We start from the raw sequence: 19,931 nt of genomic DNA, 5'->3' as shown, positions 1-19,931 counted from the left end.
TGGAGCATCTCCCATCTAGTAACTGGAGACATTAATCAAGTCTAAGCAATGCTTGAACTTATTTTTAGTAACAGGCTTTGTCAACATGTCTGTTGCATTCTCAGAAGTGTGAACTTTTTCAAGCAGTAGTTCACCTGATGAAACCAATTCCCTGATCTTGTGAAACCTCACATCTATGTGTTGGTCCTCGCATGATACACCTGGTTCTTTGCCAAATAAATGACACTCTCTGTCATAATGCAACTGAACTCCACCTTGTTGGACACCTAGCTCCTTGATCAACCCTGTAAGCCACAAAACCCCCTTTGCAGCCTCAGCTATTGCCATGTATTCTGACTTAGTAGTAGATAGTGCAACTATAGACTGTATCATAAACCTCCAACAAATAGGTCCTACCACAAGAGTAAATACATAACCTGTGGTAGACTCCTATCATCCAAGTCCCCTGCATAGTCTGCATCTAGATATCCCACAATTGAAGGGTCACTCTATTGTCTATTAAACATGATATCATAGTCTGTAGTACCCCTCAAGTATCTAAAAATCTACTTGACTGCATCCCAATGTTTCGACCAGGATTTGAAAGAAACTTTTTTTATTTTTTTATAAAGATGTTTTAATAAAACAGAAGAAAATTACAAAGTTTGAGGGAGCATTTCCCTTACAACTAGTGATTGTAGGGTAGCTCCCTGCCTGGCAAGTACATCTGCCGCTGAATTTGCGGATCTCGGAATGTGGGTCCAACAAGAAGAAATAATTGAGGTAATATCTAAAATTTCCTTAAATGTATCCCAATGTCTCCACGGAGGAGAAGACACTCTCTCACACCATCCAATCACCACTTTAGAATCCCCTTCAACTTGGAGGGGCCCACTACATCTTTCTTTGAAAACACGAAGACCGGAGAGGAGAGCCTGTAACTCTGCATTCGTAGAATCAGAAATACCAAGGGGCCCCGCATACGTGAAGAGCTGATTACCGGAATGATCTGAAATTACTCCACCATAACGAGAAATACTAGGGTTGCCAAGAGATGAACCATCAAAATTTAGCTTGAGATAACCAGGAGCTGGAGGAGTCTTTTCTTGCATGACCGGAGGTTTTTTTCCAATGTGTATCAAAGCCAAGTTTCTCCAATTTTCACTAATGGAGGAACCCAGATAGGGAGAAAATGCTTTTTTTGTTAAAAGCCAAGTAGATATGTGACCCACCACTCTGTCCGCAACCCGGTCTATAGATTCATTTTTAGCATCAAATCGTCTTCTCATTCCAAAGCCCCCACGGGATGAAACTGGAACAGGCAGAGAGCATCATCTTTCCAAGACGCGGCATAGAGGTACCCAAGAGTGAGTTACTAAAAGTGAGGAGGTCCTCCGCCATGCAGAATTGAAGCCCAAACTTACCAAGGATGTTTATCCACACCTTCCAAGAGAAACTACAGTGTAGTAGAATGTGTCTGATAGTTTCGTTCTCAGAGTTACGGAATGGACATAAGGGATCAACAGAGGGGTGGCCTCTTCTTCGCAATACATCAGCCGAGAGGATTTTACTTAGACAGGCACTCCACATGAAAAATTTTACCTTTGGAGGGGCACATAAACGCCATACAAAATTGATCCCATTCTCCCTCCATGCTGAATTACTACCTTTTAAAAATTCGTATGCCGATGAGACCGTGAAAGACCCCTTTTTATCCGGCCACCAAATGAGCTTGTCAGCCTCCCAAGGACGAATTTTGAACGAAGCGACTAAATCCAACAATCGGCTAGCTTCCAATGCCTCACTATCCGAGAGACCCCTTCTAGGATGGAGGCTCATCCCTCCCCCCTCAAAAGCTTCAGCTACTGATATTTCTCTGCGAGTGGTGAGAAGGAAAAGACTTCTGAAAGCAGTCTGCAGACGTTCCGGCCCTATCCACAAGTCGTCCCAAAACTTGAGCGATCTACCATTCCCAGCATAGAATCTATTTGCAGATTGAAATTTTGGGAGCAGAAGATATAGCGCTCTCCATATAGGAGAGAGGGTTCTACGGTTCCCCCCAGATATCCACCAATGAGGTTCACTACCTAGCTTTGTGAGAACCATTTCCTTCCAAAGATTTGAAGAGTAAGTGTTAAACTTCCATAGCCATTTTAACAATAAAGCTTGATTCATGTCTTTAGATTTCCGGATTCCCAGACCCCCCATATTCTGTGGCTTGCAAACATCATCCCAACTAACCAGGTGGTACTTAAAAGCATCACTCGATCCCCTCCATAAGAATCTTCTTTTCAACTTATCCAAGATCTTACAAATAGCAATAGGGCAGGGCATGAAAGACAAAGCATAATTTGGGATACCTGCTATGCATGACTTTAGGAGAACGAGTCTCCCCGCTTTACTAAGAAGACGCCCCTTCCATGATGATAATCGGAATTCCATTTTTTCTACCACCGGATTCCATAGCCTCCTGCATATACGCCCATTGAAGAGAGGTAAACCAAGATATGTTACGGGTAATTGACTTAAGGTGCATCCAAATATATTTGCCATCTCAGTGAGAAGCTCAGGATTAACATTGAAGCCCATTAGGGAAGTCTTTCCCCAATTTACTTTCTGACCAGAGGCTAACTCAAAAAGCCCCAACACAGCTTTAATCTTTATTGCACAATCAATAGTGCCGACTCCAAAAATGATGGTATCATCTGCATACTGAAGTAGGGGAGTATTAAAAGCTGGACTGGAGCTAGAAGGGGGGAGCCACCCAAGATTTCCTGCCGAGTAGAACATTGCAGATAGAAATTCCCCAATCATATTGAATAGAAGCGGGGAGAGAGGATCTCCTTGTCTAATTCCTCTGCTCCCTTTAAAATAACCACATACTGAGCCATTGAGGAGGAGGGAGTACGATGCTGAACCCACACAACTTCTGATCCAGAATCTCCATTTGTTGCCAAAACCCATCTTTTTCATGATCTCATCCAATAGGATCCAATTGACTCTGTCAAAAGCCTTTTCAAGGTCCAACTTTAGGGCAATTCTTGGGTCCTTATTGCGCTGAAAATGATCAATAAGTTCATGGGCAACCATAGTAGAATCCAAGATCTCTCTACCTTTCAAGAATGCGCCTTACCCTTTGTGAATTACTGTAGGAAGGAGAGTTTTGAGACGATGAGTCAAAATTCTGGCTATAATCTTGTATGCACTAGAAACGAGGCTGATAGGCCTGAAATCCTCTGGTTTCTCCACTGATTTTCTTCGGGACCAAAGTGATAAAGGACGCACCGATACTATGGAACGTGATCCCGTTGTTGAAAAAACCATTAACCATGGCTATGACATCCCCCTTGAGACGCGGCCAAAATCTTTTAAGGAAATCCCCATTGAAGCCATCAGGGCCAAATCTGAAAGAAACTTGCTAACCACTCTGATAGCATACATCAAACACCCCTGCACTGGCATATATGGGACCTTTGACATGTCATGAACTTCGTCATCTGTCTTCTGTCACTAAGTGGTAGACAATCTGAAATGATTCGCCAAAGGTATACTTATTGGTTTTACATTACCTATGATGAACCTGTCCAACACGTTCTCAACATAGATATGTTAAGATAGTCATAATCTCCTGGAAGCTTTGTCCTTGCTAATCTCCATCCCAAGAATCTTCTTGGCCACACCCAAATCCTTCATGTCAAATTCTCTATTCAACAAAGTCTTCAACTCATACTCTTTGCTGCAATCAATATATCATCCACATAAAGTAGCAGAAAAATAAAAGAATCATCATCAAGGCTTTTCACATAAACACAACAATAATACTCACACCTTTCGTAGTCAATCCGGATCATGTAAGAATCAAATCGCTTGTACCACTACCTCGGAGACTGCTTCAGCCCATAAAGTGATTTCTTCAAATTACAAACCAAATGTTCTTGTCCAGGGTGACTAAACTCTTCTAGTTGCACCATGTAAATTTGTTCCTCCAAGTCACCATGAAGGAAAGTTGTCTTTACATCCATCTACTCCACTGCTCTAATGGAGGTGTGTCTGACCACATGGGAGAAGACCTCATCATAGTCAATCCCTTTCCTCTGTGAGTAACCCTTTGCTACTAGACAAGGCTTGAATTTTTCCCCATTTTTTATGATATTGCTTCTTTCTTCTTATACACCGATTTGCACCCTATCACTCTCTTTCCCTCAGGAAGCTCCACCAACTCCCATGTCTGGTTTTTATGCAGAGACTCCATCTCCTCCACCATAACACTCATCCATCTACTTTTCTCTTGGCTTCGTACTGCCTCTTGAAAAGTAGTAGGATCCCCGCTACTAATAATAAGAGCATAAGAAACCAAATCTTCAAAACCATACCTGGTAGGAGGCTTGATAGTGCGTTTGGGTATGGATGTGGCTATACTGTGATGTGGCTGATCACCTGAGCTAGAACTCTCTGCATGCTCAGTATCCTCTTCTCTGCCATGGTTCTCTAGCTCCACCTGCATCACATGATCATTGGTGCTGCAATTTTCTTGCACCGGTTTCTCTTCTTCCTGAGTATGCTGCAACATGGTTTTTTTTTATCAAAAACTACATCTCTACTGATCACCATCTTGTTTGCCTTCGGATCCCATAGCTTGTAGTCTTTCACCCCTTTCTGATACCCCAGAAAGATACATTGTCTAGACTTCGCGTCAAGCTTCAACCTCTCCTCACTAAAAACATGTACATAGATGTACATAGGTTGGACAACCAAACACTCTCAAACTAGAGTAGTCTACCTCACTGCCTTTCCACACCTTCTCTGATACTTTCCCATCTAGTGTTGATCTAGGTGATCTGTTAATCAAGAAACATGCCATATTCACTGCTTCTACCCAGAAGTTCTTTGTAAGCCCTGCATTCAACCTAAAACATCTGACTCGTTCAGCTATTGTTTTGTTCATCCTTTCCGCCACACCGTTTTGTGGTGGTATCTTGCATACTGTGAAGTGTTTCTTAATCCCATGTTGCTCACACAACTCCTTGAACTTTGAATCTGTGTACTCAATACCATTGTCTGACCTGAGGCATTTAATCTTCCTCCCTGTCTGGTTTTCTACTTCAGTTTTCCACAACTTGAACTTGGTAAACGTTTCTGATTTGTGTTGCATGAAGTATACCCAAACCTTTCGTGAGTAGTCATTAATAAAGGTCACAAAATACATGCGTCCTCTTCGTGATGTTACTCTTACTGGCCCCCAAACATCTTAATGAACATGGTAAAAAATCCCCTCTGTCTTGTGTGTGGCTGTCATGAACTGCACCTTATTCTGTTTCCCAAGAACACAAAACTTGTAGAAATCAAGCTTGCAAGTTTTGACACTCTTCAATAGATTTCTCTCCATTTGAGGGGGGATGTTATCGTGTATATATATATATATAATAGCTTAAGTGGGGAAGGGCATTATTGTAATTTTCTGAGGGTTATTTCTTACGAGTATATGAGAGAAAGGGGGAAATTGGGAAAGGGAGCTCTCAAAAATCCCTGTGTAATATTGAATTCTGGGGAAATATTTCGACAATTTGGAATCATATAAAAGAAAAGAAAATAGGAGAGAAAAGTATTTTCTATTGTTTGGCGATAGATAATCATTTAAAGAAAAGAAAATAAGAGAGAAAATCACCCTCTTAGTTGATAATTTTTCTCTCACAAAATGATTAAATTTGGGGAGAAAAGAAAATAAATAGAAATTTGAGAGAAATTTTTAAATTTTATTTTTTTATTTTTTTATTTTCCATGTATATCCAAATAAGAAAAAACTATATTTCTCTTCCGTTTTCTCTTTCATCTTCCATGGGCATCCAATAATATAAAATAAACCTCTCTTTTTTTCTTTCTCTCCACTTTTTGTGTTCCAAACACACCCTAAGCATAAAGTGGAGAGAAAATAAAAGAAAGAGAAAGATAAAAGAAAAGAAAAGAGGTTTCTTTTCTCTTGTTTGGATGCCCATGAAAAATAAGAGAGAAAATGGAAGAGAAATGTAGTTTTTTTTGTTTGGATACACATGGAAAATAAAAAAGAAAATAAAATTAGTAATATTTAAAATTTTGGATGATAAAAATTTCATCTCAAGTTTCTTTTTCTTTTCTTTTCTCCCCAAATTCCATTATTTTGTGAGAGAAAAATTATTAACTATGATTTTGTCTCTTATTTCATTTTCTCTCAATGATTCTCTGTTGCCAAACAACACAAAACATTTATCTCCCCTTTACTTTTCTTGTTTGTGGGTTCCATACAGACCCTAATTGGAAACATGGATTCCATGAAAAGGTAGAAGTAGTCCTGGTCATATGAGTTTCTAAAAAATCTTTAAGTTGACATCTTACTCTCTGAACTATATAAAATTTTATTAAAAAAATTTAGTAGTTATTGGTCTAGTTCAAAGTACTTGATAGAAAATTCATGCTTTCGTGTCTCCCAATCTAGTTTTGTTGAACAAGCATGGGATTGTAGTTGGACGACAAGATAACTATACCATTATATGTCAGAGTTTGATATTATTATTACATCTTTTTACATGTGATTATGCCCAAAACGGTTCCAAGATGCTATACGTGTTGAGGGTTTAGGATTTTGGGGTTTAGAGTTTAGGGTTTGGGGGTTTAGGGGTTTAAGGGTTTAGGGGTTAGGGGTTAGGGTTTAGGGGTTTAAGGGTTTAGGGTTAAGGGGTTAGGGGTTAGGGTTTAGGGTTTTATAATTTTATTATCCTCAATTTGAATTATCCTTAGGAGTAATTATTTTATTTGTTGAAGGACATTTTTGTTATTTTAAATCTCAATTAGGGTTTCCAGTCATTATATATGTGAACTGTAAGACTGAAGAGATAATAGAGTTTTGGAAAATTTTCCCAACTGGTTCCCTCATCTCCCCTCTACTCTCTGCTCCTCTTCTTCTTCTTCCATTCTTCCTCTATCCACCTTCATTACAGGAAAGACATACCTAAGGCCGCATCAATTCAATGTGATGGGCAGCTAGAGCTCGTTTTGAATATAAAAGCACTATTGAACTTATATGAGATCTGTGCCATCAAAGTGCCACTTGGGGAAATTTTGGATTAATAGGCCTCAATCTTAGTGGTTACATGCAAAAAACAAATGGTTCAAATACTAGGTAGCAAAACATTTCAGCTCCCCTCATCCTATCTGGGATTGCACTCTTTATGGTAGAGCAACTAAACAACATTGACAAACAATTCTGGACAGGTGTTAGAGAAGACTGGACACATGAAGAGGTCAGTTACTCTCACAAACAGGCCAAACCACACTAATCAAAGCTATCTTAGTGGGTATCCCAAATTATTTCCTGTCCTCACTATCTTGTCCAGCAAATGTGGCATCCAAACTGGAAGCAACTCAGAAATTTCCTATGGTGAGGTAGTTCAAATTAATTCAAATACCCAATGGTCAAATGTGACAAAGTGTTCACAAAAGAACATGGTGAACTGGGTATCAAAAATCAAAACCATGAAGGAGGCACTACTATCAAAGTGAATTTGGACATATGCCACAGAAAAAGGATCACTATGGAGAAAAGTAATTGATTCAAAATATGGTGGGAACCCCCAGCATTGACTACCCCCAAGTGACAATTTCAGCATACAATCGCATATGGAAATCAATTCTGAAGCAAAAACCAAAATTGTAACAACACCTCAGATTCGATGTTAGAAATGGCTCTTTAGTCAAGTTCTGGACAGATTGTTGGGTGGGGGATAGCCCACTATGCTTAGAATTCCCGAGACTATTCAACCTTGCTCAGAACAAACAGATTTAAGTGCTGGAATCCAGACCTACAGAAACTCATGGGAGCTGGAATTTACACCTAAGGAGGAATCTAAATGACCTTGAAACAGAGGAAGTAGCTAAGTTACTTGCATTACTAGAATTGGCACACTACATTTTAATTCAGGGACAAGACGAAATAATATGGAAGGCCTGCCCCTAGTCAATTTCTCGGTAGCTTCTTTCTACAGATGCCAGATTACCCCTCCCCAAATCAGGCCCCTAGGCCCCAGTCTAGTTGGGAAGCTTGTGGCCCCTAAAAAGGTCATGCAATTTCTATGGGTTGCTGCTCATGCAAAGATACTCTCTTGTGATGAACTAACTAAGAGAGGACAGCAGATTGTAAAATCACTTTGAAAGCTTTGGTGATGAGGAAGAGAGCTGTGACCACATTCTCATACACTGCCAATTCAGTAGATTGATTTGGAGTGTCATACTTCTAAAGTTTGGCATCTGCCTCTGTGTGCCTCTATCACTCAACCTCCTTGTACAACAATGACGCTCATGTCCCTTGGCCTTCTATGGGAAAGCTCTATGGAAATCATTTAGCAGCAGTCCGTTGGCACCTGTGGTTGGAGAGAAACAGCAGAACTTGTGAAGCCAAAAGCAGTTCAATCAGTGGGTCAGTGGGGTCATAGAAAAGGTACTTCATAGCTCATGGGCAAAGCCTCCATGGTGTACACCCTTTCTCAAGCTCCACCATTAGGAAATTTTGGGGAAAAACAATCCATTTTGGTGCCCCTAAACCAAAGGTGATGGTAGAATGGCAGCCTCCATCATCCTGGTGTAAAGTAAACTTTAATGAATCCTCTAAAAGAAATCCAGGGCCTGCTGGAGTGGTAGGAGTTTTCAGAAACAGCCAAGGGCAAGTCTTGCCGGCCTTCTTAGGTCCAGCCGATTGCTGTTCATCTAATGTAGCAGAATCCTAGCTCTTTTGGAAGGCATCAAGCTATTCAAACAACACCTCGGAGGCCCCTTAATCCTAGAGGGCGACTCCACACGTGTCATCGGCTGGGGCAGCAAAAAGAATTCAGCTCCCTGGGCTATGAGAAAGATCTTTGATGAAATTTCAAATCTATCTGATGAATGGCACATTGCCTAGAGAAAAATTCCTAGATCAGCCAATTCAATTGCAGACAAGATTGCCAATTCTGGAGTCAGCAACGCTGCCATCTGTACCGTATCCTCATTTGACATCTAGACAAGGTTATCTAGAGCCTGTATCCTACATTGTATCCTTTGCTGTACCCGATGTTGTACTAGTTTGGCTTTATAGCTCTCTTTAATAAAAGCTTTGCACCATTTAAAAAAAAAAGAACAATGAGAACACCGATGACAATTGGTGGATGATACATGACACCGGAAAAATCATCCGGCTATCATGCAAAACACACACTAGCACCCTACACATTTGGGCAAGAAATCTTCTCAGTTAAATCTTGGATTCTTAGACACGTGTTTAGGCACACTTTGACAGAGCATGAGCCACAGTGAGAAGAGCTGTGTCCAATTGATTTGATGACCATGACACAACGTGCAATTGTTGAGGAAAGACATGAGACACGTTCTGAAAAAGGAGCTAGCAAATGAAGGGAAGAATGGAGGAAGGTTCAAGCAGCTTATCACAACTTTAGATCCAACGCTCATAATGTTGTTTATAACATGAATCATTGGGGCAAGATACCATTAAACAGGTTAATGAAATTCTTACTGCAATTCCATCCTGCTAAATATCTAATTCTTTGCATTGAGAAAGCCACGTAGATCTAACTTTTGTTAACATGAAGCATCAGCCTCCAGAAGCATGAACAAACCTCAAATGCAGCTATACCAAGGACAGGGGAACAATAGAACTAAGTATAAACATAGAAGTATTGAACACAAATTACACATCTGTAATGGTGAAAAGGTTAAAAAGTCTTAAAAACTTAATAACTCTAAACAAAAAAGTAAAACGTGCTATCGAATGCCTGGAGAGGGCATCACACACTTCCCAGAAGGATGTATTATGTAGGAACAAAAACAATAACAGGAAATTCACACACTTCCCTCAAAAAAAAAAAAAAAAACACTGGAAAGGGAATCTTCTATGTTGTGAATTTGCTAACAGGGTCATCTATGCTGAGATTGCAGGCAGAGCCTACAATGACTTACATGATTGTTCTTCACTGGAAATTCTCTTCAAAAATACCAAATCAAGCTGTCAGGACTGCCTTAATTTATCATTACCATTTATATCACTAAATTAAAGTGAAATTAAAAGGAGAATGTTTCCTATGCCCCTGTATCAACATGAAATAAAATATAAGCAGCTGGACATCTCTTGATAAATAATTTTGAAGAACATCTCCGCGAAATCATCTCAGGAAAATAAAAAATTTCGTTGATAGACAAGTTCGATGTGCAACGGTGACTGCTTTGTAAGTCTTTGATTAGTCACATTCATAGAGAAAACCCAAATGAGTTAATAGACTCTCCTTCATATAAAAAACCAAATGAATTTACAGACTCTTCCTTTTTCTAAGCCTATAAAAGTAGCAAATGAGTCAAATATGTGCTAGCTCTTATTGTTAAACAAAGGAAGGGTCACCTGCAACTGCAAAAACACATTTCTAGCATCCCATCTTGTTCACCAGTCAGCTGCATGCTTTTTGCTATTCAAATGCTGAGATGCAGGCCCAAATAAGTGTTTTTCCTCAGTGTATGCCTGCAAAATAATTAGAGTATCAATGTATGCTTGCAAACTCTGATTCTGGGCTCGCAATTTGAAAGATCGAGCTTTTATTAAAGAAATACAAGAAACATTGTTCTTTGGAGGTTGAACAACGGAAATATAAGAAACATTAAGTAAAGAAGAAATATTCTAGGGTTGAAGAAGAGATCATAATCAACATGTCTGCATTGTCCTAGCTTCATGACAACCCTACAAAATAATTTGTGTGAGCCATCCTCCTCAATTTGCACTAGCATTAACTAACTCAATCAAGCTACCCTTCTTCAACTTTTCCTAACTACTTTCATCCAGGTCAGTTATACAAATTGTCAGTGGAAAAAATAAATAAGCCCGGTGGTTTAGTTGTTAATTTTTAATGCTCTATATGCAGGTAGCTTAATAAGCACTCATAGTCATGCCAAAATCTGCTCAATCCCACAACACATAAACGACTTTGCAAGGAATCGAACCCAGATTCTCCAGTTAAACCAGTGGCTTATCCATTTGGCCACAAAGTCTTATGTAATGAGTTATAAAAGGTTTGATATTTACTCAAGACAAAGATAAAAGAAGGTTCCATAACATATGAATTATGCCCAATGTATTATTCCAAGTTCAGAAAGGACATCAACAACACCTAACTTAATATCAGTGTCACTATCTGCTGGTTATGCTCATGTGTAACAATTAGCTTTCAAAGAGGACAAACATGATAACCAAAACCAGCCTCAGGATCCACAAGCATCTCAAGCACAATTGCCTAGAATATATAAACCCTGCCTGTAGAAGTATCTCCAAAATCAGATAGTCCACAATTTGATTAATTCTTTCCCAGAGTCAGATAGTACACAATCAGATTAATTCTTCGCCACAGTTTGCAATTGTGACCAAAAGATTCTATTTCTGTAGAATTTTTAGTTATCTAAAAAATATTTGATTCAGCTTCTCAAAAATGTGGGTAGAGGACATCTCCAGTTCAAAAGAAACTAATCCCAGTTAAGGATTACCTCAATATCAGACAAATACATTAATAGCCAGTTCAAGAAGATCAAATCCATGGATTCTGGAGCAAACTAAAGTTCTGGAGAAATTACATCAGCTCACATGAAATTGACATTTTTAAAGTGTCCATTGATGCTTTCAACAGCATCAAGACCAAATGTATTATCCACTCAGCATTCAGAAGACAAGACCAGGCTGCCTGTACATGATATTGACTAAGATTTCCTCTTTATTGCTCATGGCCTTCACAACAAGCATCAATTTTTCTTGCTTCCATTTCATATCTTGCAGTCCTACAAAGCACCACATTACCAGAAACTAGTGGACAGTTTTCTGTTCTTCTTTCCTTGTTGACACAGGATCGAACAATTACCTATAACTACTTATCAGGCCCAACCTTCTCGCAACAAGCAGCGTCGGATTAATTTCTATAAAAGTTTTGTTTAATCATTTTCATTCAAAGTAAGATGTTGCCACTAGTGTTAAAGTTGAATTTGATGCATTTGAAAGATACATCAACAAGTTATTCCTCGATGCTTGCTTCAGAAAAGTAAAAGCCACATCCTCAAGATAAAAAACTAGTCTCCAGTTGTCGAGTGGTCACTGCAAAGTAATAACTGGCAGATACAAGACACTACAATCCTCACATATGTACAAATGGTCATTGACAAGTTATCATGTGACTTCAGCATGAAAGAAGTAAAGCAAATCTTCATGACAAAAGAAGACCTCAGTATTTTATTAGAAAGAAATAAACTTTATATAGTTAATTCTTATACTGATCTCGGGTAATACCATTTCTGTTATCCTTTGCCTTTTCTCCAATTCTTTTAATTCATCTCATATAAGCTTGATTTATTCATGATGATGGTATTTTGATTTTGGTGGCACATAATCTACTTCTCTAGTGACATACAATCTGTACTTGATGCCTGAACTGAGGCAACATTCGTTTCCACACGATCAGTGTAACCATGAAATGAGCATTAAAAACTCTAAAGTTAATTCCCTCAATTTAAAATTACACAATTGACAAAATCAGCCTACAGTTAGTACCTTTATAAAAATAGTATATTCCTTCAAATACTTCCATTGTATATCAATACACCCATGGTAAAATGGTAACTGAGCATATTAATGATATATAACAGAATAGAAATAGACCATCAATTTATGGCCAAATTGTATTTCAAGAGTAACAAAACATATGATAGTTTAAAACTAAAAAATATAGATTGCAAATTGACAAATTTTAGAAGATTAAAACACAATTCTCCCAACAGAAATGACTACAGATATTGGCCACAGAACGTACACAATTTGAGCAGTTTTATATAAATCTCCATACATCGAGATTCCATTGGCAGAAGCAGTGGATGCAACAGACCCCGGGAAACTGACAGTCAAGTTCTGAAAAGATAAGGCTCCATACCAAGTTCAATCACCCACAATGACACTGGAAAAATGGTTTCATATGAGCCTCTCCAAGATAAATATACAGAATGGAGAAAGCTATGAAAATCAACCAATAAGAACCCATCACTTTGATCTCCTTCCTGCACACTGCTGGAGGAATGCAGACTTGGGTTGACAGTATTTTAAAAACTGGAATCCTTTTTAAAAAAACTGCACTCACTGACGAAATTAATCAAAAACATAAGCAGCTGAAGCAAAAAAAAAAAAAACCAAAGCCGAATAATCAGACAGCAATGGGAATGAGTCTAGGCGAGTTTGATTAAGCGTCGTACGTACCTTGCGATGGAATGGCAACCAGACGGCGACGGCGTCACCGGAGACGGTGGAAGAGGGCAAACAGAATGAAAGAAGGAATAAAGGATGAGGCGCCGCTGGGAATGAGTGGTGACGGCGAGGAAGAGGAAGAGGAAGAGGAAGAGGACGACGGCGAAGAGAGGCGAGGCGAGACTACAAGGTTAGGCGTCGGCGGCGGCGTCCGCATGGTTAGGCGAGCGATTAGGCGAGCGATTAGGCGAGCGGGGCGAAATGAGAAGAGAGGGAAAGAATGGGCAACGAGTGGCGAGCGGGAGAGTCGAGCGCAGCAGTGTAGCTCTGGTAGCCGATCTCGTCGTCGCCTCCGGCGATGTCAAAGCAGTAAGGGCGAGAGCAGGAGAGACGTGAAAAGCGGCTAACTCAATCGTGACTCGGTCAATAAGGTACTGTTCGCGATCGATTGGAACAGACCGGGTCAAAAAACAATTTTAGGAAGCAAAAGAACAAAAACTCGTTGCATGCGGTTGGTGAAACACACCAGGTCAACTCGACTCAAAAATAGAAAACCGGGTCAACTCAAAAGCGACTCAGCGAGAAAACAAACCGTTACGCAGCAAAAACCCGTTACATGACCGTTACAAGAACTTCGTAACGTCCGATACGGCGTTATTAAGAGATTGTAACGGCCGATAAGTGATTTGTAACGGACTACATTAGATACGTAACGGCCGAAATTTTCTAAATTTTATACCCGATATATCGTCGATATATCGGATATCGTAACATATCGGAAAGATCGTAACGTATCGGTTACGTGTGGCAAACGCGTGCCGCCAGCGTCGCACCAGAGTGGCGATCGCGTGAAAAAAGTGTGGCCTATGCGCGGAGAACGCGTGGCCCACGCGTGAAGAACACATGGCGACCGCGTGGTGAACGCGTGGAAAACGCGTGGCATACGCGTGGCGTACACGTGGTTACCACGTGTAGAACGCGTGGCTTAGGCATGACGTAGGCGTGTTGAACTAGTGACGTGTGGCACACACGTAGCACCCTCTTTTCATATACTTATTATAATTATTGGCTTTTATAATTATTATAATTATAAATGTATCCTAATCATTAGTTATTATTATTAGCTATTATAATCAAATTTATTGATTAATAAAAATAATAAATTGTAATCTATATGACCAATATTATATTATTAATTAGTAATCATTATCGTGCGTCTAAACCCTAAATTATCGTGCGTCTATTATTACTTAATACTTATTAGTCACTGCATATATTAATCACTTATTTATATAAATTATTTGTTATTGTTATTATTTATTACTATTATCAACAATTATTACTATAAATTACTGAACTTATTAATTATTTTAGATTATATTACTAATATTGTTTAATAATTATTTTTATACGTCATACTTACAATTACTCTATACTTATTAGTTATTAGTTCTATTAATTATATATATAGAATAATTATTATTTATTATTAAATTATTACTCCAAAAATGATTAAATGTAAAAAATAATTATATCTATATTAAAAATATTGATTGTAATAATTTCATACTTAATAATTATTATTACTCTATTATTATATTTAGTAGGAGTTATTTTTTTAACTATTACTCTAAAAAAACAATTTTTTTATTTATTTCCTTATAAATAATAGCATAATTATTTAATAATTAATCAATTAATATGTAATAAATTAGTAATTATGGTACTACATTAGCTAAACTTAGATGCCCTAAATTGGGTCATATTATCCCCTTAAAAGGAACTAGAAGGGTCAATAGAAACGTGGCGGTCTTGTCTTAATTTGATTTTGTCGTCTCCAATTGGGTATTAGTGGTTCAACGCAGAAACAATTGAAGGGGTCAAAGAAAATAGCCAAATTGGTCTGGTGCGACTCGACCTGGCAAGCCATCAGTCCACTAAAAAGCTCAATCTAGTTAAAAGTCAGCTTCATAAAAAATGGTGCCATTTTGAAACAATGCTCTTAATGATTTTCCATCTTTTTTAACACGATTTCATCTTCCTTTGTCTCTTGACTTTCTTCTTAATTTTTCCTTCCTAGAGAAAGGCAGCATAGGGCACCAATAATACAACCTTGGTGCAAAGTGGTCTTGTGTGGTGACGTTCTAATACTTCTTGTGCCGGTGTGAAGCTTTTTATTGCTCCTTACCAATATTACAACCTTTGCCTTTGCCACAAGAATTGTATAAAATATGCAGGTTAGTCCTTTTTAGATTTTCGGTTAATAGGATTTGAAGATTTCCTCAAAGCCTAACGCAGCATGCTGGGTTTGCTTATATTTGTTAGATTTGAACACGAGTCTTAAAATGATATCCAATCATATAAACATTTGTAAGCCTACTTGTTGGTTTTGATATGTGACTTGTTGAACAGAGATGTAAATGTTCTATCACTCCTTGTGTGGTGATGAGCCTTTGTCGGTGAAACAAGAAATGTATAAGGTAAGCTGTTTAGAGTTTTTTAGATTTCATGTTAATAGGGTTTTTGGATTCCCTCAAAGCCTAACATAGCGTGTTGGATTTGCTTCTCTATTTGAAATTTGTACTGAATTTTAAAATATTAGCCGGTCCTATCCAGATCTGTAAATCTAAACCATAAACCCTAAGTCTACCTGTTGATTTTTATATGTCCTTATTTTAACTATCAACCGAAGCTCGCAAGTCTTATCACCCTGGATGTTTGAGAGCCCCCTGATAGGATTATAGTACATGTATGGGGGAAATAGCCGATAAAAATTGACAACAAACAGGGGATAGACGATGATGAGACACAAAATTTGTTATGGGATGAGAAGTAGAAGGCATGGTGCATGATTTAGGCTATTTCCTAATATCAATAGGACGTGTATCATATTCTGGGCCAAACATCCCTTGTTATTATGTAGTCGTAACACTTCCGCTCACTGATATCTATTTCGTTCCTACTTTCCCTTTGAATATTTTATCGGTTAGTCAGCTCACCTAACATTTTAATTACTCTATCACTTTCTCACCCTCTTCATGTGTATTTCAGGATCTTACAACGAAGTGGGTGATTGGTGGAGGTCGTGAACAAGGGGGGTTCTACTACCTAGATGTGCCACAAATAAATACTGCATCCACCTGTGACACTGAAACCAGGTTATGGCGCAACTGGTTAGGACATCCGTCCACCCAATCTCTTCATCATTTTTTTCCTAAAGTGCGATCGAACCTTCAAGTGTGAATCATGTCAAATTAGTAAACATCAAAGGTTTACATACTCACCTCATCTAGAAATTAAAAGTGTCTCTCCTTCTTCGTTAATTCATACTAATGTATGCTCCAATATTTCTCACGTGAAATATTTTATTAAATTCATTGATGACTTCATTTGTACCACTTGGTTATTTTTGTTTAAAGAGCGTTTTAAAATACCATTGATATTTAAATATTTTTATGCAATTGTACTCACTCAGTTTGGGCAGCAAATTAAAGTCCTTTGGTCGGATAATACCAAAGAATACACATCCAAAGATTTTGACTCATTTTGTTAAAAAAATGACATTATTCATCAGACATCATATGCCTACACCCCTCAACAAAATGGTGTAGACGAACGAAAGAAAATCTTCAAACAACTCTCATTACATTTTTTGTTTTTGTTTTGTGAAGACTACTCTTTACCTTATTTTGTCAGATTTTTCACCCTATAATATAGAAGGGTGCTTTGTCTTTAGGCCTCGACTTATGCAAGGCAAATAATTTTCATATTGTTGCAATTGGGCTTAAGTAATAGAATCTAATGGCAAGGTTGTTTCTATAATTTTGTTAGTATTGTGTCCTCTTCTGATGCGGATTATCTAGAACGCCCTTTCAATACTGAAGAAATAGATTTGGCTTCTCTTGGTCTTCCTAAGGGCAAATCCCTTGGTCCAAATGGTTTCCATGGTGAGTTCTATCACAAATTTTGGGGAGTAGTAAAAAATAATGTGTATGCATTTGTTCAAAAATGATGAATACCTTATAATTCTTTGGACTACACTTAGAAACTAATCTTCATTATATAAGTATATTTTTTGAGTAAACTAGCCAGTTGAATCAAATGTAATCTGACTTGATCCCTTAACAAGTATTAGCTCATTTGGATCAAATTGAGTTGACCAATTATGGTTTATGCTTTTATTGAGCTTCTACTTTCACATCCTTATTTACATAGTATCTTTTGTGATAGAGAAATTGATCTTATATTTGGACATCAAAATAATCACTTTAATATTCGATTCTGATAGGTCATTTGCATAGTTATTAGAATTTGGGGGAAGAGTTTCAAAAATCCAAGTTTTTAAATATTTTAAGTTTGAAATTAACTTAAGATTTACATTGAGCCTACATCACAACAAAAAAACCGGTTCTACCATTAAAAAAACCAGACAGTGAATTTAATTTTGGTGGAAGAAACACCACTTCTATATTTAGGGTTTAGAGTTTGGGGCTTAGGTGGGGGTTTATGGTTTAGGTTTTAGGGGTTTGGGTGGTTGGGGGGTTGAGGGTTGAGGGTTTTTTCGGGGTTTAGGGTTTAAAAAAATACGAAAAAGGTACCTCATAATTACAGAGTCATTAACCCTAAAAATAGGGGTACTCTAGGCATTCTTCTTTTTTGGGTGAAGGCACATGTACTTCCCGATAAAAAGATTTTAAAAAATTCGAAAAGTGGAAAATAGAATAGAAAAAAAGGAAAAAAAAGCTACAATTAATTAAAGATATTATGGATTGTGAAACATAAAACGTTGTTATATTTCATTTTGTGGAGAATAGAATAAGATAAAAAGAGGGGTATTTTGGTAATTTTCAATAAATAATTTTAAAAAACATAAAAAGGAATATAAATATTAAAGAAGAAAAATTTATATCTTTTGGGAAACGGGCAATTGGATTTCCGAGGCACGGAGCGCTCTGCCTTTGGGTGTAGGGTTTAAAGAGGCTCGGGTAGGAGAAGATAGCAAAGAGGTATTCGATTCTCCCATTCGCATCTCGTTCCCCATTCTTTCCCTCTCTTCTCGTTTTGCCCCGCTCACCTAACCCATTTCGACTTCGCCGCCGATGGCTAGCCCTGTAGCCTCGCCTTATTCCCTTCCGCATCTCCTCGCTGTCGTCCTCTTCTTCTTCCTCTTCCTCGCCGTCACCACTCTTGCCACGCCTCATCCTTCTTTTTTCCCTCTTCCTCATCTCCGGTGACTCTGTCACCCTCTGGTTGCCATTCCACCGCAAGGTACGAAAGTCTGGCCTTGTTTTTTTTGTTTTTTGCTTATTCTTCTTAAATTTTTGATTAATTTAGTCATGGACTGCACTTTTATTTTTATTTACATTTTGAATATTTTCTATAGTCTCCTTAGCTTTCTGGTTTAGGGTTTCAGTTTTTAAAATACTGTAAGAAGCGATGTCTGTATCCTCCCGCTGTGTGCAGGAAGAAGATCGCTGTGATGGTTTCTTATTGTTAGTTTTAGGGTTTAAGGTGTCCTAGGAGACAGATCCTTGCTCTTCTCCTGAAACTCTTGGCTTTCTGAACTATGTCAGTGCACAAAGTGTCACCTGCTTGAATTCTAGCTTTGCAATCTGGCCGTGCCTTGTGCACTAACAGACCTCTTGTTCCTCATTTATTTCTATTATATCCGTCTTTTGGCCCTCCAAAAAACCCAAATTCGTCTTTTTACTCGCCCGTGTCTTATGAACTTATCATCTTGTATTGCCGTATGCTCCAACACCCTAAACCCTAAACCCTAATCCTTGAATTTCCTTGTCAACATTTGTGGTGTTTGCTTCTACTCCCTTGTTTTCTTTTCTTGTTTGGTGTCAGTCACACATTGTTTCCAGCATTAAAATTTAATTTTTCCAATTATTAAAAAGTTTATTTTTTTTTTCAAAATTTCCCGTTTGGAAGACTTTGATGAAACACCTTGCTCGAGTACTGTGCTTTTTTCTCCTCACCATTGATGTCTAATCACTCTACTACCGCTTAGAGGCACTCTTGAGTTTTTACCAAAGATCCTTGCCCTGTGCACCATGCTTCTCCTCAATCTGGTTTGCATTATCTTTTTGTTGCAGGTAACTGTGTTCAAACAACTAGGTGCTACCTATTCTGGTGCTCCCTCATTTACACTTAATATTCTTTTGTTCTCCCCTTGATCTGGTCTCTTTCTGGAACTTGTTACCTCAGACCAATCTGGATTTAACTGCAGTTCCATTTGATACTCTATTGACCACTTACCTTTTACTAGTTACTTGATTTATGATCTGACTATGAACTCATATAGTGGATCCTATCTTCAACAAATGGAGTTTTATTTTTTATTTTTTACTTTTTTGAAATTCTTATAAACTAATATACCATATTATCTGCCCTAGGGTTTTGGGTATAGGGTTTCAGGGGTTTAAGATGAAGGGTTTAGGGTGTCGATTTTCATTGTGGCAAAAGATGAGTTAAACTGTGAATCTTTTTACAGATTCAGTTGCATCTGAAGGAGGCATACATTCTTCTTCTTTTTTTTTTCATTTTTTTGAAATTGGGGCATGTATTTTTACTAGACATCTGATTACCCATTTTGTTTTTGGTCATATTTTTCATTAGTTTTGATAGATTTTGTTTTTCCAGGATTGAATTCAATAGTTTTCATACG

The 19,931-nt window shown here is 38.1% G+C and overlaps 1 long non-coding RNA gene across 2 annotated transcripts; it reads right to left on the bottom strand.

The window, feature by feature from the left end:
• Positions 1-10,090: 10,090 nt before the first annotated feature.
• On the bottom strand, positions 10,091-13,665 carry LOC137935529 (uncharacterized). 2 transcript variants are annotated; one of them, XR_011109254.1, is made up of 3 exons: positions 13,271-13,665; positions 12,834-12,974; positions 10,091-10,510 (listed from the first exon to the last, which is right to left on the bottom strand). It is a non-coding gene; the product is annotated as an uncharacterized lncRNA (long non-coding RNA). The 2 variants fall into 2 exon arrangements; XR_011109255.1 differs by lacking the exon at positions 13,271-13,665 and adding an exon at positions 13,062-13,073.
• Between the last annotated feature and the right edge of the window lie 6,266 nt (positions 13,666-19,931).

The sequence above is a fragment of the Aristolochia californica genome, unplaced genomic scaffold (genome assembly GCF_029961685.1).
Source record: "Aristolochia californica isolate CCGP_79_NKW_82.1479 unplaced genomic scaffold, dmAriCali1.0.hap1 SCAF_6, whole genome shotgun sequence".
NCBI lineage: Eukaryota > Viridiplantae > Streptophyta > Magnoliopsida > Piperales > Aristolochiaceae > Aristolochia > Aristolochia californica.
This window is presented reverse-complemented; position numbering and strand designations above follow the sequence as displayed.